This window comes from Magnolia sinica, chromosome 1, assembly GCF_029962835.1.
Source record: "Magnolia sinica isolate HGM2019 chromosome 1, MsV1, whole genome shotgun sequence".
In the NCBI taxonomy this organism is placed as follows: domain Eukaryota; kingdom Viridiplantae; phylum Streptophyta; class Magnoliopsida; order Magnoliales; family Magnoliaceae; genus Magnolia; species Magnolia sinica.
The window spans coordinates 17,193,169-17,212,745 of record NC_080573.1 but is presented as its reverse complement, the minus strand read 5'-3'; the positions used below and the strand labels follow the sequence as shown (position 1 = coordinate 17,212,745).

The following is a 19,577-nucleotide window of genomic DNA, read 5'->3' as shown; positions in this document are numbered from 1 at the left end:
GTTCGCCGAAACTTGACTAGAGGGAACCGTAGAAGTTTATGGAATGGTACAGGCTAGGTTACGGGTCTTACATCTAGGTCGCCAGAAATGCAGCTCGCATGAAAGGAATTCAGATAAGTGCATACCGTTCTTTCTCCAACATTTTGCACTGGATTAAATCTCTAGCCTTTTTTCTTCCCCTCCCCAAAACAGTCAGTCGTTACGCAGTTGTTACCCTCTCTGGTTTGGGTTTGGATGGATTGAAGATACGTTATTCCAAGACCCAGATGATCCACTAGGTTCGGCCCCGCCCAGGCTGGATAAAAATGAAAGTGAATGGTTCCTCTTTGGGTAATCCAGGTGCATCTGGGGGTGGAGGAGTCGCTAGGGACAGTTTTGGAGTTTTTGTCTTTGCCTTCCATTCTGGATACGGATTTGGCTCTAATGGTCGGGCGAGACCAAGGTGATCTAAGAGGCCCTATGTCATTGCAAAGCCATTCGCTTTAACAAAGTGGAATTAGAGAGTGATTCCAAATCCGTTGGAGACTCTATCACCAACAACTTATCCCCTCCGTGGGTCATGAGGTATTGGTGTGTTAGAATTAAATGATGGGATCTTTCCTCCCAGGCTCGACCGGTCGAGGGTGCTGGTCGACCAGTCGAGGACTGGCTCGACTCAAACTCCAGTGAGCTTGGTTGGAATTTTTCCGTGGTGCTCGACCAGTCGAGGACTCTGATCGACCAGTTGAGCTTATGCAGATTCGTTCCGCGATTTTGTGCGGATTATGGAATTTTAAGGCAGTTTTCGCACCCATGCGAAAGGGAGTTTCCTAAACTATAAATAGGAGGTACTTAGGGCTTTCTAGGTAATGCAAGAGGATTTCCTAAAGCTTTACAAGAGATTGCTAAAAGGTTTAGGGCTATCAAAGGTGTGTGTGTGTGTGAGAGAGAGAGAGAGAGAGAGAGAAAGAGAGAGAGGAAGCTTGTGGAAGGGAGGTTATGCTCATATAGGTGATCTATTGTGCACTCGATATCTCAGCGCTTCTACATCCTTGTAATCGGTGAGATCTCTCTATTTTTTTTTATTCTCTTATTGTTTATCCACTCCTACATGAGTGAAGAAGGTTTGATCCAAGCGGTGTGTGCTTGTGATCGGTTGTAACATTTTACTTCATAGTGGATTGTTGATCTGGACGAGGTCCTATGGTTTTTACCTCTTTAAGGGTTTTTCACGTAAAAAAACTCTTGTCTCATGTGGTTTGTGATTTAATTTATTTCATTGCTTTATTATCCCATAATTCTGGTACTTTTGGGAGGCTAGATCCTAAGGTTTTGTGCAACGACCCCTAACAAAGTGGTATCAGAGAGTTCAGGTTGGTTGAACATGGTGGGATCGGTTCTGAATTATGGAAGGTGGCTCATCAAGGATGATCAATCCCAATGGTTCTAACTGGACCATATGGAGGCTCAGATGGTGGACTTGCTTTATTGTAAGGACTTATATTCTCTAATTTAAGGCATATCAACAAAGTCAAAGGATATAACAGATGATGATTGGAAGAAATTAGACCAAATGGCGGTGGGGTTTATTAGACAATGGTTGGATGATTCCGTATTCCACCATGTGTCTACGGAGACTTCACCCGCTAACCTATAGATGAAACTGCAAGGGCTGTATGAGAGGAAGACAACCGACAATAAGATTTTCCTGATACGATGACTTGCGAATCTCAAGTTCAAAGATGGTGGTTTTGTGGCTGAGCACATGAATGAAGTCAGCAATATTTGGAACCAACTCACAGCTATGAAGATGGTCTTGGATAATGAATTACAGGCTTTACTATCGCTTAGCTCATTGTCTGATAGTTGTGAGACATTAGTGGTGTCTCTAAGTAACTCTGCGCCAGATGGAAATGTATCCATAGAACAGGTAATTAGCTGTCTCTTTAATGAAGAGACAAGGAGGAAGTCTCAGGGGTCTACTCAGCTAGAGGCCCTTGTGACACAAGAACGGAGGAGAGGAAAGAACGGAAAGTGCAGGAAGGCTCGAGATAAATTAAGAGGCAAGTCGAGCACTAGAAAGGATGTTGAATACTAAAATTGTGGCAAGAATGGTCACTATAAGCATGAATATCATAAGAATAAGAATGATAAGAAAGGAAAAGGAAAGGAGAAGGAAAATGAATCAGATTTTACTGCGGTCACTTCATATGGCAACGTTATAGTTATTCTTTCTGCAGATCATGATGTTTGTCTTACGGCTACGAGTCAAGACACCGACTGAGTGATAGACTCGGGAGCCTTGTTTCATGCGACTCTACGCAGAGACTTCTTCACAAGCTACAAGTCAGGTGACTTTGGGATCATGAAGATGGGAAATTCTTGCGTATCAAAGATCATAAGGGGTCGGTGATATTTGTGTGAAGACCGATGTAGGCTGCACATTGGTTCTCAGGGATATGAGGCACATTCCAGACCTTTGCCTCAACTTGATGTCGACAGGAAGGTTAGATGTGATGATGGCTATGAAAGCCAATTTTTTGGTGGGCACTGGAAGCTCATCAAGGGTTTATTGATCGCGGCCAGAGGAAAGAAGTGTTGCATCCTTTATAAGGCAAGTGTCAGTGTGTACAAGGGTAGGTTGAACGTAGCGGAAGATTCAGTTATTGACATGTGCCACAAGCGTCTAGGCCACAGAGTGAAAAGGGGCTTCAAGTACTAGTGAGGAAGCGGCTCCTTCTAGACGTGACAAGTATACCTCTCAAAACTTGTATTGATTGTTTATCAGGGAAATAACATAAAGTTTCATTTGTTAAATCTGCTTCTCATGTTAATAAAGTGCATGCATTAGATTTAGTTTATTCTAATATTTGTGGTCCTATGATGACAAAAATTTAGGTGGGGCATTGTATTTTGTCACTTTTATAGATAATGCATATAGAAGGGTTTGGGTTTATGCTTTGAAATCCAAGGACGAGGTCTTTGGTGTGTTTAAATTGTTTCATGCTATGGTCGAGAGAGATAGGTAGATCATTGAAGTGCATCTGCACTGACAATGTTGGTGAATACATTGGTGACTTTCATGAGTATTGTAAGTCTCTATGTATACGGCATGAACGGACGGTTCCCAAGACCCCCCCCCCCCCCAGCATAATGGTGTGGCTGAGCGAATGAATCTCACAATTGTAGAGAGAATCAGATGCATGTTATCTCATGCAAAGTTGCCCAAGATGTTCTGGGGAAAATCAATGTACATGGCAGTATATTTGATAAACAAGTTTCCATCAGCCCCATTGAATGGAGAAATACCCGAGAAGGTGTAGACTGGACAGGATCCATCGTACAGTCATCTCAAGGTGTTTGGATGTAGGGCATCCATTTACGTACCAAATGACGAGAGTTCAAGTCCAAATAGTATCCAAAAATACACAACTTGAGCCCGGAGCGAAGTGTGTGGGAAACGCAAATATCTTTAGAAAATGAACTCAAACTTAAGTGATTTGGGTCGTTCGCTTACATGCCAAATTTAAGGTTTCAGACCGTCAGATTCTGACCCAACTACACCCTTGGATCAGGAAAATTTTTCTATACATGTCAGTGTACTTGTGGCCCTAATCGAGTGACGATAGCCGTTGAACTGAAACTGGTCCTCCGAGGTCGATCTGCAAATTCGATCGACCGAAATCTTAACCTAACATAGATCCATTGTCAAGGAGCTTTCTTTAGACCGTATGCAAGGTATGGACCTCCAGATGAGCTCCGTTGGCCCGAAACAGACGTCTTTTGGCTATATCCTAAGTATACCATGGCCATGCAGCCATTGACATCACTTCTAGGCCTATTTAAAGCCCTAAACCCCACCCCTCTCTCATTTCATACGAATTTTCTAAAACCCTTGGAGAGATAAGAGAGAAGAGGAGAAAAGAGTGAGGAGAAGAGAGAGTGAGTGAGAGATCATTGCAGGGATTCATTCCCACTACTCCTCGTGTTGAATCACCACCCCACCGTCACTACACCATCAATTCTAGCTTCAATTTGAGTAAGAAATCATAACCCTAATCTCGTTTTGGAAATCCAAATAGAGGAATCAGTGAAATAGCTAACTTATTTCATAATTTAGGTAGCCGTTGTGCCGTAGACAAAGGCGTAGTGTACGAACTGAGTTCATAACGAGTAAACCGACGAAAGGCGTGGACTATAAATGTTTAGGTTATAGTTTTCAAGGCTTTCAATGTCAGTTGATGATTTACGACTGACTTGGTTGTTGTCACATGGATTTAGATGTGAGGTTTTCCATATATTACACATATATATGAACTATGTTGAATATAATGTATTTCATGTGTTTGTTGAAATGTTTGAATGAATATGCAATCATGATTTGTGCTTGTCATGATTTTTGATTGAGAATATATTATTGTTGTATGTGTGGCAACTCCTTGCAAATTGATTTACTATAATATATGTTATAATAAATTTATTATATATATTTTGATATGTGTAGTCTAAGTGTTTAATAAAATGCCTGAATAAGAAAATGCCTGTTGAAATGCATTTAATGAGGGTGTTGAGATAGGGTTCTTAATTGCCTTATCTATAGTTATAGTTTCCTTCGTGTAACCTATCTTACTACTACATGATTTATGGATACAATACCTATGTATGACAACATGTGTACTGTGCTTGTTAAAATGCTCAAATGAGATTTATATTTGAATTGGTTGCACATGTTGTTTAACTATCACATATGAATGCCTATTGTGTTTGAGTATGACTGGGACTAATACGTAGTCCAGGCAATTGATAACGATTTACAATCAATGGATGAACTAGTTTCACCACAACAGACACGTTCGATGAATCTGAGTTGTACGGTGATTATCGACAGTGGTTCGGCCACAAGGAGTGCATATGCGCTCTATGTCACTTAATTTAACATGCGCTCATACCATTCGAGCTTGTCAAGTAAACTGATTGGCTTAATGTATGTTCACCATGTATGGACGCTACTACTTGAATTTAAAGTACCACTTATCAATGAAAAGCTCGTTTAACCTTGGTACTACGATCCGCTAGGACTCCTGAACCGGGTATGGTGGTAGGGACACCGTGGTTAAGCTATTGGCCTACGCTAGGGTGACAAGCCTCCCCATTGTGTCCATTGAGCAACCCAAATTCGTAAGCCGAATACAGTGGTATGAGACATTGTATTCGAACTGTCGGCCTACACTAAGGTGACGAGCCTTTCCCGTAGTGACCTCGAGTATAAACTAGGCCTACGCCAAAGTGACGAGTCTCTCGTAATGTTGAGGGTCAAATATTGCATATTAGACCCCATTGTTTGCATGGATTTACGATTATAATATTGCTTAACGGCCTGAATTAATCATGTTTGTAATGCAGGGTGTGTTTACGAGCTTGAATGGGAAATGATACTAAAAGTACGGATTTAACGTTCAGAATGCACCAAGGCAAGGGACGGACTCCAGGGGACCAAGATCGACGAAATTACACGCCAGGGATCCGCGAAAATCGAGAAACTGAAACTCAAGCGGCCTAAAAGTCGGCCAGAATGCAAGATCACGGGGTTCCCACCATCCGTTCAACTCAAAACTTCATATATGGCCTGAGGACCATAAATTAACCGTACACGTCAAATTTCAATCCTCAGATCCCTCTGGAAGTGGCCCAATGGACAGATCAGCCCCTTGAATCGTTATGTGGAGCCCACCTGATATCTAGATATACTTCAATTTTGGTCTCAACCCCTTAAACCGCGTAACAGAACAGATGGACGGAGCGGATTTTATATATACAACATGAGTGGACCCCACTCCCACCGCCAGTGCACAGTGCACTGGACCAGGATCCCCTAGTCAACAAAGGAGACCCGTCTCCTTCTCCCTCTCCAGCACGGATGACTAGCGGACGCACGAGGTCTGCCGGTTTCGTGCAGTGGGGCCCATTCATCATCCAGATCATCCATCTGGACCGTCCAAGGTGTTCAGGGAGGGGGTATTACCCTTGCCTAGGTGGCATGAATACAGATGATAGTAAGGGTCACAATCCAGCCGACCAAATGGAAGATGGACGGTGGACTGAACCAGCTTGTGGGCTACACCGAAATCAAACCGAAACTGTCCCTTCCCGAACGGTTCTTCATCCTGAATCCAATGGACGGCTTGGATTTCTCAAATGACAAAGAAGTAGGTCCCACCATCGGCACAGCGCAAGGCTTGCGCATGCTCTGTTCACAGCGCGTCCGAGACCCGGACATCGCAGGCCATTTTGCAGACGTGGTTAGGATCGGTCCGACGATCCTGGCCGTTCAAAAGTCTTCCCTGGGCCAACCGACCAGAGATATGAAGGCTAGATGGATCGGATTTTGCACGGGGAGTTCCTGTTGCTAGAACTTCAACTTCAAACGCTGATCGGCTATTTCTGCTGCGTTTTTGAGTGCGTAAACTCCAGGAAGGTCGACTCCATCCAGGCCTCTCCTGCTCTGCTCCGACTACAGTTCTATAAAAAAGAGAGAGAGAAAGTGGGGGAGGAGGAACCGAGGTGGGCTGCTAGAACATGAGAGAGAAAAAGACAAGAGTGTTGTTTTCCTCTTTTATATTTCTTTTTTTCTTCTTATTTACTTTGTTTAAAAGGTTCAGCCCATTCATATGTGGCTAAACCACTTAGCTAGGGCTAAGAGGTGAAGCCTATAGCGAGATGGGAGATACTATTTCATGCTTTTAATCTAAATTCATGAACTGAATTTGATTTTGATTGATTATTAAAGGAATGTTTCTTTTATCTTTAATGGTCTGTTGTGACTGAAATTACAATGGATCTGCAATGGCCTTGAATATCTCCTTTTCCCGTTTGATGTTTATGACGTCAGGAAGCCCTGTTGTTCATCATCGTCTCCTGGGCATGGTCGGATGATGGTACCCTTCCTAACTTTCATGCATTGTTGGTTGATTGGTAATTAGTTTAATTCTGTTGGTTGCTTTGCCTCCTGGGCATGGTTTGATGATGAAATCCATTCTAAGTCATATACCTTTCATCTCTTTAAAACTATATTAAAATAGTTCAGTTTAATTTTCATGGTGATGGCAAAAGATCTCCCTGATCTCTACAAGTGGATCCTCTGAATCCCCAGTTTCCCTTCCCTGAATTGTTTAAGTTTTAGATAATTATTCCACAATTATTCCTTAAATTCTATTTGATTTAGATTACATCTTAATTTAGTTCTAGTTCTATTTAGTTTCAGATTACGTATAAGTATCAGTCCCTTGGGATTCGACCTCGGTCTTACCGAGTTTATTACTACATCACAACCCTATACTTGGGGAGTGAACAAGTTTTTGGCGCCGTTGCCGGAGACTGACGGTTGCGATTCTCTGGAATTAATTAGGTTTAGAATTAATTTAAGATTAGAATTTGACTAACTTTAGTTGTAGACTTTTTGATTTCTAGAACTAACTTGTTTCCATGTTTTGTAGGATCCTGACATAAGTTCCTAAATTGGTAATTCCTTCCTAATTTCTCTACTTTTTCTACTTTTAAAATTAGGGTTTAAATTTTAGAAATCTTCTAATTCTAGTATTTTCCTATTTGTAGGAAGTAGTTTATTTTTAGAAATTTTCCTCTTTTCTTTTTAGAAACTAGGTTAGTTATTTCCCTTTTTAGAAATTAACTTTCTATTTTTGTTTTTAGTAACTTTCTAATTTTAACTCTTTTAGAATCTAACTTTGTTTCCTAATTTATTTTTAGAAATTGTCTACTTGTAGAATTTTTGTTTAGAAACTAACCTTCCTATTTTATAGGCCTTTAAGATAGAAATTTCTAATTCGGTAAGCTCCTTCTCTACTTTCTATTTTTCAGTTCTCTTTTAGTAATTTACTTTCTAGTTTAGGACTTTCCTAATTTATTTTAGAAATTTCAACTTTCTTTTAGGAATTCTTTCTTTTAGAAATCAGTTTACTGCTATCTTTCTTTTAAAGGATTGTTCTTCTCATTTTTAGAATCTAACTTATTTTGTTTTATTTTGTAGGTTTTTAACTTAGGGACTCCAATTTGGTAACTTCTTTCCAACCCTCTCTTTCTTTTTATATTTTCTTTTCTTAGGATTAGGTTTCAAATTTGATTAAGGGCTGCGAGTGTTTCATGCCCAAGTGGGCCCGTGACAACACTCGACGTCTCTTGACTGAAGGAGGATTGGTTGAGGGGTTGACAATCCATCACAGGACTAGACACCACTCGAAATTCCCTGAGTTAATTGAAGTTATGGCTGAAGACCAACCTCCTCTACTTCCACTCAGGGTGGAGGATACCCAAGATGAGAATGAGGTGCATCAGGCACCCCCGCCTCGTACTTTACGAGATTATCTACAACCGGCTGGAGAGAGTACGCCCTCATGCATGATTTTTTCTGAAAACACAGGACAAATGGACATTAAGCCAGGAGTTATCCAACTCCTTCCCAAATTTCATGGACTTGAATCAGAAAGTCCATATTTACATTTGAAAGAGTTCGATGAGATTATAGCTACATTATATTTTCCTAATGTATCTGAGGATACAATCAGGCTAAAACTCTTTCTTTTTTCCTTAAAAGAGAAAGCTAAGACGTGGTTACATTCACTGCGTCCTAGATCCATTGGCACATGGAACGACATGCAGAGGGAATTCATAAAAAAATTCTTCCCACATCGTAAAACGATTACCCTCAGAAAAGCAATCATGAACTTTGCCCAAAAGGAAAATGAAATATTCTTCCAATGTTGGGAAAGGTTCAAAGATTTGGTCAGTTCATGCCCACAATACGGATTTGAAACGTGGCGCATTACAAATTTTTTCTATAATGGACTGACATCTTCCATGCGCCAAATGGTCAAGACAATGTGTAATGGAGAATTCATTAATAAAAATGTTGACGAGGTATGGGATTACCTCTATAGTCTTGCTGAAAAAACGCAATCATGGGACTATTACCCAAAGTTGAACACCACGTCTAGGCCAACTCAATTAAAGGAGAAAGGTGGATTATATCTCTTGAAAGAAGAGGATGATCTCAAGTGTAAAGTGACTACGCTCATAAGGAAAGTTGTGGCCATGAAAGGAAAGAAGGATAAGGTTAATGAAATTGTTTGTGGCATCTGTGATTGTAACATTCATACAACTGAAAATTGTCCTACAATACCTGCCTTTCGAGAAGTGTTGAATGAACAAGCTAATGCCGTAAACAACTATCAAAGACCTTTTACTGGACATAACTCCAATACATACAATCCTGGTTAGAAAAATCATCCAAACTTTAGTTGGAGGAATGGACAAACGGCTACCCGTCAAGGTTTCTTCAATCAAAATCCAAACCAAGTGAAACCTCAAGAGGAACCGGTTCAAAATTCCATACAAGAGCTGGCTCAGGCAATGCGGGGAATTACAGATTTTATGCAAAAGATAGATTCTCGTATGACGGTTATAGAAAAGGGGATGCTTGTAAGCCCCGTATCCTAGACCGTACCTTTCCATAGGCTTCCGCGGTCTTCCCGGTCGAATTCCGGCAACCTTCGACCCTTAACCGGTATTTGTGCGCGACCTGGATTCTCGTGCCGTCAACCCGAGTCGACTCAACCTAGGACTTATACCTTAGCAACCGCATCGTCGCTGCGGTTCCGATGCCGCGACTCGCCCGCTGATGCGATGCTCTGGTCGGGAGTTGTGGGCCAGCGTTCAGTGCGAGGAAACGCCGCGCGTGCGAATCCTGAGAGAATCTCTACAAGGTATCATATCAATCAGTCAATCCCATCAATCCCATCATGTCAAGTACACATCAACTTTCACCCTTTCCCAAGCAACCCCCAAAGTCAAAAAGCTCTTACACAACCCATGCTTTTCTTACACCTTTAGCCAAAAAAGTCCAAAAGTTCTTACACACCCATCCCTCTCTCTCCCATCCATCACTCCATCACCCATCACTCCCTCTCTCTCTCTCTCCCTTACAAGTCTCTCTCTCATTCAAACTCTCCCATAGTAAAAAAAATGCCATACGTATGAACTTCTCCAAGCCCTCCCATGGTGAGAAATTTGCATTTGTGAGGCCCACCTTTCCCACCCCTTCATCTCTCATCTCAACCATCCATTTCTCATCTTCCTCCATCAAAGAGGAGCACTAGGAGCTAAGGAAGCCAAGGGAGCAAGAAGATCAAGTGGTGGGTGTTTTGATAGGGTAGATTTTGATATTTTTATGATGGGCCAAGTGAGACCAACCGATCAATGGTTTGGATCTCACTTTGGACCCCAAGATGTGGCCAATGGCCCACTTGGATCATCATGATCATTCCATGATGGGGCCATTCTCCATGGACCCCATCATGATGTTTATTTCTTTGCATGCTTAGGGTCATCTGGACCGTCTCTTTTAGTGGAGAAGGGATCTCCACCGTTGGTTTCGATTTCATGGACCCACATGTAATGGGACCCACTTGATGTATGATTTAGTGCAAGGGAGGGCCCATAGTGTCGGGGTCCCTCCATTACGCGGGTCTCACTCTCTATCTCTCTCCCTTTTATCTTATTTATTTTATTTATTTTATTTTTGTAATAATGAGGTTATGTGGCCCACTTGAATGGACCCCACCATGAGGTAGGTATTTTATCCAAACCAATTAAAAGTGGGGCCCACTTTATATGTGTAGTACCCTGCCATCCATCCCCTGGTGGCCCACCTAAGCAGGGCCCACCTCCTACGTCTATGAAAAGTCCAGCGTCCAGGGACGCTGGACGTTGCTGGAAAGAAAACACAAATATCAGCTTTTTCCAAAGTCTTGGGGTGGTCCACTTATGTAGGCCCCACCTTGATGTATGTATTAAATCCACACCACCCATTCCTTTCCCAAGCCATTTTTAGGCGTTGACCCGAAAGATGGGATCAATCAGACCTTCGGGCGGGCCATACCCTAGCAAATGGTAGTTTTCACCATTGAAACTTTTCCCGATTGTTTATACATTGAAATATGTCCAATATTGGACTTGTTTTGCTCGTGTTGAGCCATGGAAGCCTATTGGATGGTGTGGATCGTCAAAATATGGACCCCACCTGTGAAAACCGCAAGAAAATAGAAAAAAAAAATAAACTGCAGCAGCAGCAGCTGCTGCTGTGTCAGTAACGCAGCAGCGCTGCCTGCGCATTCCAGCGGGCGGACGGCTTGGCCGTCGTACAGCCAATCACGGCTGTAGCTGTGGGCCCCACATTGATGTTTATTTGTCATCTAATCCATCCATACAGTGGGCCCTAACTTCAGTGGATCACTCCCCAAAAATCAGCTTGATCCAAGACTCAGGTGGCCCACACCATAGGAAACAGTGGGGTTAGACTTCTACCTTTGAAACCCTTTTGGGGTCCACAGAAGTTTTGGATCAGGGTGAGATTTGTTCTCACCCTTCAACTGGGCCCATGTGACCTTATCAGCGGGTTGGATGGCATCTAAACATTATGGTGGGCCCCACATGGAGCCCACAGTGATGTAAGTGTTTTATCTCCACCGTCCGCCTGGACGGTGGAGCCCACTGTGATGGGTGTGGGTGCGTACGTGCTGGGTGCGTGCGTGCTGTGTGCGTGCGTGCGTGTGTATATATATATATATGTATATTTATATGTATATAAAAGATTATATTATATATAATATTATATGTACTACATATATATTATATATTATATCATATTTAATATAATGATGGAGGGAGGCCCATCTCAATTATTTTTGGCCCGTGATTGAGGCCCACTTTGATTTACATGTAAGGCCCATGGGTCGAGGCCCATTTGATGTGTTATAGGCCCATGGGTCGAGGTCTATTTGATGTGTTATGGGCCCATGGGTCGAGGCCCATTTGATGTGTTAGGGGCCCATGGGTTAAGGCCCGTTAAGATGTATTAGGACCTATGAGTTGAGGCCCATTTGATGTACATATGGGGGCCCGATTGGCGAGGCCCATTTGATATACATAAGGCCCATGTAAGTAGGCCCATTTGATGCATTCTAAGGCCCACGGGTTATGGCCCATTGCAATGCACATAAGGCCCATTGGTGTGGCCCATTGATGTGGCTCACTTGGTGAACATGAGGCCCATATGATACGGCCCATTTGATGTATTGAAGGCCCAATGGGATATACCTAAAGTTCATTGCAATGTGCAGTCCCAACATGATTTATGTAATGATGTTCACGTCGGGCTATGCCTTGGGAGCAATGGTGGTTTGACGTCCACATTGCAAATATAGTGTGGTTAAATGTCCGCATTATGACTTTCCCTAGGGCCCATTGTTAGGCTCGTACGTCTGATGTGTAGGCCGTCTAGGCCCATCTTTGGATTATCATCCATCCTATATAACATGCTTAGTTCCATGATTCATGATCATATGCATCATACGTATGCTTGATATGAGAAATGACTGATCATAGCATATGTCTTCGGACAGATTGTCTAGGGGCCCCGTACAGGGGTGTTGCCCTACATGAGCGCACGATACGCGCAGGATTGCTGCATGACTGGATAGTGTGATTCATGCATTCGCATTGAGTGATATGGTTACTATACGCCCTAGCGACATCAGGGCCGTAGCCTCCATGGGCGTATCGTGGTTCGGATTGGATACCGGAAATACTGTTCTACATGGGGTGCGATAGATATCCCTGGGTGAAAGTCCCTAAACCCTTATGGTACCAGGAGGTTGCTCCAACGTCTAGACCGAGTGGATGCATGAGCGCTGAGTGCCGATTACCAGACGGTTGGGCTTTCCATTGTGTCGTGGTCTGTTGGAAGGGGGTGCGGCCTTACCCGCCCGAGAGTAGGGGGCAATGCTAGGCTGAGTCTGACCAGCTCGAGGAATGGGTCCGCTATTAACGAGCCGAGCCCGATTTTGGCAGGCGGATAGTGAGGTCTTTTCCACTCACCTTATTGCACGCGATGGGGCGGCAATCTGGCTTGGAGTGTACTAGACCCCGGTGATATTTCAGATTTTGAGCTATATTGATATGTGGACTTAGATGAGGATTTGCATGCTTGAGTTGCATTCTGCATTGCATGGCCTTGGTATGGCCGACATCATTCTCTGCACCGCATGGCCTTGGTACGGCTAATGGTATTCTTGGCATTCATCAGTATGTTCCGCATTACTCTGACACTGCATAACTTCATTACCATCTTGAGCATACACTTTCACCACCCTCTAAGCTTTCTATAAGCTTATGCACGACCGTTGCGTGCAGGTGACGTAGGATCGCAGCAGCGCTGAGGCTTGGGCGCGTAGCTAATCTTTGTGGAGCTTTTGGTCTATCATCATTGTATTTCCCTTATGCTCATTATACTTGTAAAGTTTTTTATTATAGTGAAAATGTGATGGAGTTTTTGGTTGTTGTGTGTGGGTTATGCCTTTGGTTATGCTTATTACGAATTAAACTGATGTTGAAAATCCTCCTTATAGCATCCCAGGATCGAAATCTGGCGAATGGGCGCTGGGAGCCGAGAATGGGGTTCTACGGAGGCTGTCGGCGCCAGATTCGGCGATCGGGAATTTTGTGAGCCCGGTCTCCGAGTTTGGGGCGTGACAATGCTTCCTGCACAACCTCTCTCTAATCCTAAACTGCAGTATGAGATTAATGATCCCAGCTCTTCAAATCAGATGGGGCACACTAAATCCATCACCACTCTTAGGAGTGGAAAGATCATTGATAAAACTCTTCCGGTTAGACCTGAAAAGCCTCAAGAACTAAAAGAGGACAACAATGATGGATCTAGTGATGCCCCACAAAAATTAGAACCGGAACTTCTAAAGAAGCCAGTTGCTTCGTTCCCCCAACAGTTGGTTTCACCAAAACCTCTCTCTAACTCTCAGGATATCCTAGAGGTGTTGAAACAAGTGAAAGTCAACATTCCTCTACTTGATGTCGTGAAACAGATACCTTCATATGCCAAATTCCTGAAAGACTTATGCACGACCAAACGATGGCAGAGTATTCAAAAGAAGATCTTCTTGACCGAAAAAGTGAGTGTCATCCTAAAGCAAGACATGCCACAGAAATTCAAGTATCCCGGTAGCCCAACCATATCATGTGTAATCGGAGACCATCGAATTGATCATGCACTTCTTGACTTAGGAGCGAGCGTCAATCTGATTCCCTACGCGGTATACAAACAGTTAGGTTTGGGTGAATTAAAACCCACCCTCACCACACTACAACTTGCTGATCGCTCTGTTCGTGTACCAAGAGGGATAATTGAGGATGTGTTGGTCCAAGTTGATAGATTTTACTACCCTGTAGATTTTATCATCCTGGACACCAACCCATCAATAACATAAGCACTCAGATCCCCGTCATTCTTGGCCGCCCATTCCTTGCCACTTCAAATGCAATTATCAATTGTAAGAATGGTGTCATGACTATGTCTTTTGGGAATATGACATTGAGTCAAACATCTTTTTCAATAACGGCAGAAACTTAGAGGAGGACGACGATTTCTACGACATTAACATGATTGACTCTTTAGTGGAAGACACGACACCTCTAACCTTATCCTCTAACTCTCTAGAGACGTGCATGGCCCACTCCCATGATTTTGATGATGACATGATTAGGGAGACGTGTGCCTTGCTTGATAATGCACTGGTACTTGAAGTTAACCGGTGGAGGCCACAATTTGAAATATGCCTATTTAGGTCAAGATGAGATATACCCGGTGGTGATCTCTACCCACCTGGAGAAAGAACAGGAGAGTATGCTCATATCTACTCTCATTGAGCATAAAGGAGCCCTGGGATGGACGATAGCGGACCTCAAGGGAATCGATCCCTCGATTTGTACTCACCGCATATATCTTAAGGATAATGTAAAAACCGCTCGGCAACCACAACGTAGACTAAATCCAAACATGAAGGAAATGGTTAAGGCCAAGGTTCTTAAACTATTGGACGTGGGTATCATATACCCTATATCTGATAGTCAATGGGTGAGTCCAACTCAAGTGGTCCCTAAGAAGTCCGGAATCACCATCGTAGCCAATGCTAATAATGAACTCATGCCAACTAGAGTCACTACTGGTTGGAGAATGTGCATTGACTATAGGAAGTTGAATACCCTCACGAGGAAAGACCACTTTCCTTTACCATTTATTGATCAGATCCTGGAAAGGTTAGCTAGTCATTCCTATTACAGTTTCCTTGACGGGTATTCGGGCTACAACCAGATAGAGATAGCCCCTGAAGACCAGGAAAAGACCACATTTACATGTCCCTACGGCACCTTTGCCTACCGAAGGATGCCATTCGGACTATGTAATGCCCCTACCACCTTTTAGCGATGTATGCTTAGTATCTTTTCTGATATGGTGGGGCAATATCTAGAGGTCTTCATGGACGATTTCTCTGTTTACGGTCCATCTTTCAGCAAGTGCTTAGAGAGTCTTAAATGTATGCTGAAAAGATGTGAAGAGAAGAACTTGGTACTTAATTGGGAGAAGTGTTATTTCATGGTTCAGAAGGGAATTGTCCTTAGGCATATCATCTCATCCAAGGGAATCGAGGTAGATAAGGCAAAAATCGATCTTATCTCTAACCTACCTCCACCCAAGAACATCAGAGACGTGTGATCCTTCTTAGGACATGCAGGATTTTATAGACGATTCATAAAGGACTTTAGTCTCCTCTCTCGTCCCTTATGTAATCTTCTCTAAAAGGATGCACTATACGAGTGGACTGAGCAATGTCAGGAAGCTTTCACCAAGCTTAAGGGCATGTTAACCACTGCACCTATCATGCAACCACCCGATTGGAGCCTTCCTTTTGAGCTTATGTGCGACGCTTCTGATTAGACTCTTGGAACTGTTCTAGGTCAGAGAAAAGATAAGAGGCCATACGTCATTCATTACGTAAGTAGAACTTTAAATTCTGCCTAAGTGAACTACTCGACTACGGAAAAGGAACTCCTAGCCATAGTGTTCGCTTTGGACAAATTTAGGTCCTACTTGATCGGATCTAAGATCATTATCTGCACAGATCATGCGGCACTTAAGTACCTTATTTCTAAGAATGATTCTAAGCCCCGCCTGATACGATGGATCCTTCTACTCCAAGAATTTGATTTGAAAATTAAAGATAAAAAGGGAGTAGAGAACGTAGTGGCCGATCATCTGTCTCGCCTTAATACCTCTGATTCCCTTGAGGCGACCCATATCAATGATATGTTCCCTGATGAACAACTGTTCAAAGTCTCCCATTCACCTTGGTTCGCTGATATTGCTAATTATCTTGCCACAGGTTCCATACCGACACATTGGACTGCGCAAGATAAGAAGAAATTTTTCACCAAGGTGCGCAACTTTTTCTGGGACGATCCATATTTGTTTAAATATTTCCCAGACCAGATCCTAAGGAGATGTGTGTTAGACGATGAGCATCAGAGTGTCATTTTCTTCTGTCATTCACAGGCCTGTGGTGGTCACTTTTCTGCTAAAAAGACCACGGCCAAGATTTTACAGTGTGGCTTTTATTGGCCCACTATGTTCAAGGACACTCATGAGTTTTGCAAGGCTTGGGAACGTTGTCAGAAATTGGGAGCATTGTCCCGTCGAAATATGATGCCTTTGAATCCCATCCTTATCATAGAAGCATTTGACTGCTGGGGCATTGATTTCATGGGACCATTCTCCCAATCATTTGGAAACTTATATATTTTGCTCACCGTAGATTATGTCACTAAATGGGTCGAAGCAATTCCGTGCCGAAATAATGACCATCGCACGGTCATTAAATTCTTAAAAGAGAACATCTTTTCGCGGTTCGGGACGCCTCGAGCCATCATTAGTGATGGGGGCTCACACTTTTGTAATAGACCATTCGAGAGCTTAATGAAGAAATACGGTATCTCTCATAAGGTGAGCACCCCATACCATCCACAGACAAGTGGACAAGCTGAGATTTCCAATAGGGAGATCAAACATATCCCAGAGAAAACGGTTAACCCTGATCGTAAGGATTGGTCAATCCGATTGACCGATGTCTTATGGGCATACCGTACTGCGTTTAAAACACCTATTGGAATGTCTCCCTTTAGACTTGTATGTGGGAAAGCTTGTCACTTGCCTGTGGAGTTGGAACATAAAGCATACTGGGCGATCAAAAATCTGAATTTCAATCTGGACAGCGCTGGCTCGCTACGTAAACTTCAATTAAATTAACTTGAAGAAATCCGGAATGATGCGTACGAGAACTCGAGAATTGACAAAGACAGAATGAAGGCGTTTCATGACCAACATATTCTACGGAAATCATTCACACCTGGTCAAAAAGTCCTTTTGTATAATTCTCGATTACATCTCTTCTCAGGTAAGCTTCGATCTCGTTGGACTGGCCCTTACATTGTGGTTACTGCATATCCTCATGGGGCCGTTGAGATAAGAGATCCTGACAATGGTAAGGAGTTTAAAGTAAATGGACATCGCTTAAAGTCATTTGTCAAGAAATTTGATTCAGAGGACATGTCCATACCTCTGACTGATCCTATTTACCTGGATTGATCTCCTAGTCTAATAGAGGTATAGGTAGGTTTCCTATTTTCATAGGACTAGGGTAGTTTCCTTTATTCTGTTTTAGGATAGACGGTAAACTTAGCGCTCCTGGGAGCCAACCCAGCTTTTCATTCTATTTCATTTTCCTAGTTAGTTAGTTCAATGTTTGTGGGTAACATTGCTGCAAACCCTCACGAGACTACAGCTCGTCCACTAGGGGCAACCTAGGGGTTTAAAGGCTTGTTACATATGCTAAATGCAATCGAGAGCACCTGCGAAAGTGGTATAGGTAGGATTTTATTTTTGTTATTTTATTTTACTTTTGTTGGTTTCTCTCTTGTGCTGACCCGCTCTTACGTAGATATCTTTGGAAAGCCTCTTGATTCTTTCGTTCAAGTATTATCTTTCCATCACTCCTCTTATATTTTTGTTGTCCTAAGTGTATTGCATGCTCATATCTTTTACATTGAGGACAATGTAAATTTTAGGTTGGGGGTGGGAGATTAGGTGACCTTTCTTGGTCGTCTTTTAAACAAAATTTCTAGGATTTCTGATGAATTTGAAGTGATTTTAACGGCCATCTAGGGCACTTAGAATTTCAAGATGCGTGATGTTGATACTTTATGACTCTTAGATTCAGTTATCTATTAGATTTCACAGTTAAATTTAAATTGTTAGTCTATGGTTAGAGGTTTTAAACATTGATTGAGTCATAATTTCACATGTCACATTTTGCTTACACATTAAGATTTTAGTTTGATACTGAAGGGTTAATTTGGTGATCAGTAAGCATGGAAGGAACTATCTTGAAAAAATTGCCCGTCATGATCAATTGAAAGGAAAAAAAATACCGTTGAAAGAGGTTAGGCAAGGACTCTTCACTATAAGTTTGCTCCCTATACGTGTGGATTTCATTCTCTAAGGATAATACATAAAAATGTTTGAGTACGCAGTCTTCACCATAAGTTTGCTCCCTATAGGTGAGGATTTGTTTTGATATTACTTAAAAAGGAAAAAATTCAATCAAAAGCTGAAGGAATGAAAAGATGATCTTCGGGGCAAGTTTTGGTTATCATGGACCCTCTTACTGGTTGCCAATGATATCCTGAAACAGAGAGTTTCGTATTAATGTTGAAAGCCGAGATTACACTATATACCTGTGGAACTCAGTGTTTAGGGTTGTTCTAATTGAGGGGCTAATACTTTGAAATTGATTATGAAATTTACCGTGTGTTTGAGTCTAGGAGAGAGTAAGGCCCAACATTCATGCAACGTAACAGTCTCGTATCTGAATTATTTTAAAAAAGTCATTCGAGTTCATACGAATTGTCTTGGAATTCTCAACTTATTTTCGCATAGTTTGCTCGGGACTAGCAAAATACTGGTTAAGGGTTGTGTTGAGGGTCAAATATTGCATATTAGACCCTATTGTTTGCATGGATTTACGATTATGATATTGCTTAACGGCCTAAATTAATTGTGTTTGTAATGCAGGGTATGTTTATGAGCTTGAATGGGAAATGATGCTAAAAGCATGGATTTAACATTCAGAATGCACCAAGGCAAGGGACGGACTCCAGGGGACCAAGATCGACGGAATTACACGCCAGGGATCCGCGAAAATCAAGAAACTGAAACTCAAGTGGCTTAAAAGTCGGCCAGAATGCAAGATCACGGGGTTCCCACCGTCCATTCAGCTCAAAACTTCATACATGGCCTGAGGACTATAAATTAACCGTACATGTCAAATTTCAATCCTCAAATCCCTTTGGAAGTGGCCCAACGGACAGATCAGCCCCTTGAATCGTTATGTGGAGCCCGCCTGATATCTGGATATACTTCAATTTTGGTCTCAACCCCTTAAACCGCGTAACAGAACGGATGAATGGAGCGAATTTTATATATACAACATGAGTGGACCCCACTCCCACCGCCAGTGCACAGTGCACAAGTGCACTTGACGTGCACTGGACCAGGATCCCCCAGTCAACAAAGGAGACCCGTCTCCTTCTCCTTCTCCAGCACGGACGACCAGCAGACG

General features: G+C 42.5%; 1 protein-coding gene and 1 non-coding gene across 2 annotated transcripts in view; both read right to left on the bottom strand.

Annotated features, from left to right (window-relative positions):
• The window catches only part of LOC131244353 (disease resistance RPP13-like protein 4), a 60,836-nt gene that overhangs the window by 30,249 nt on the left and 11,010 nt on the right, over window positions 1-19,577 (bottom strand). The gene's annotated exons all lie outside the window — the stretch shown is intronic.
• On the bottom strand, window positions 8,695-8,801 carry LOC131222601 (small nucleolar RNA R71). The gene has a single exon (XR_009160126.1). It is a non-coding gene; the product is annotated as a small nucleolar RNA R71 (small nucleolar RNA).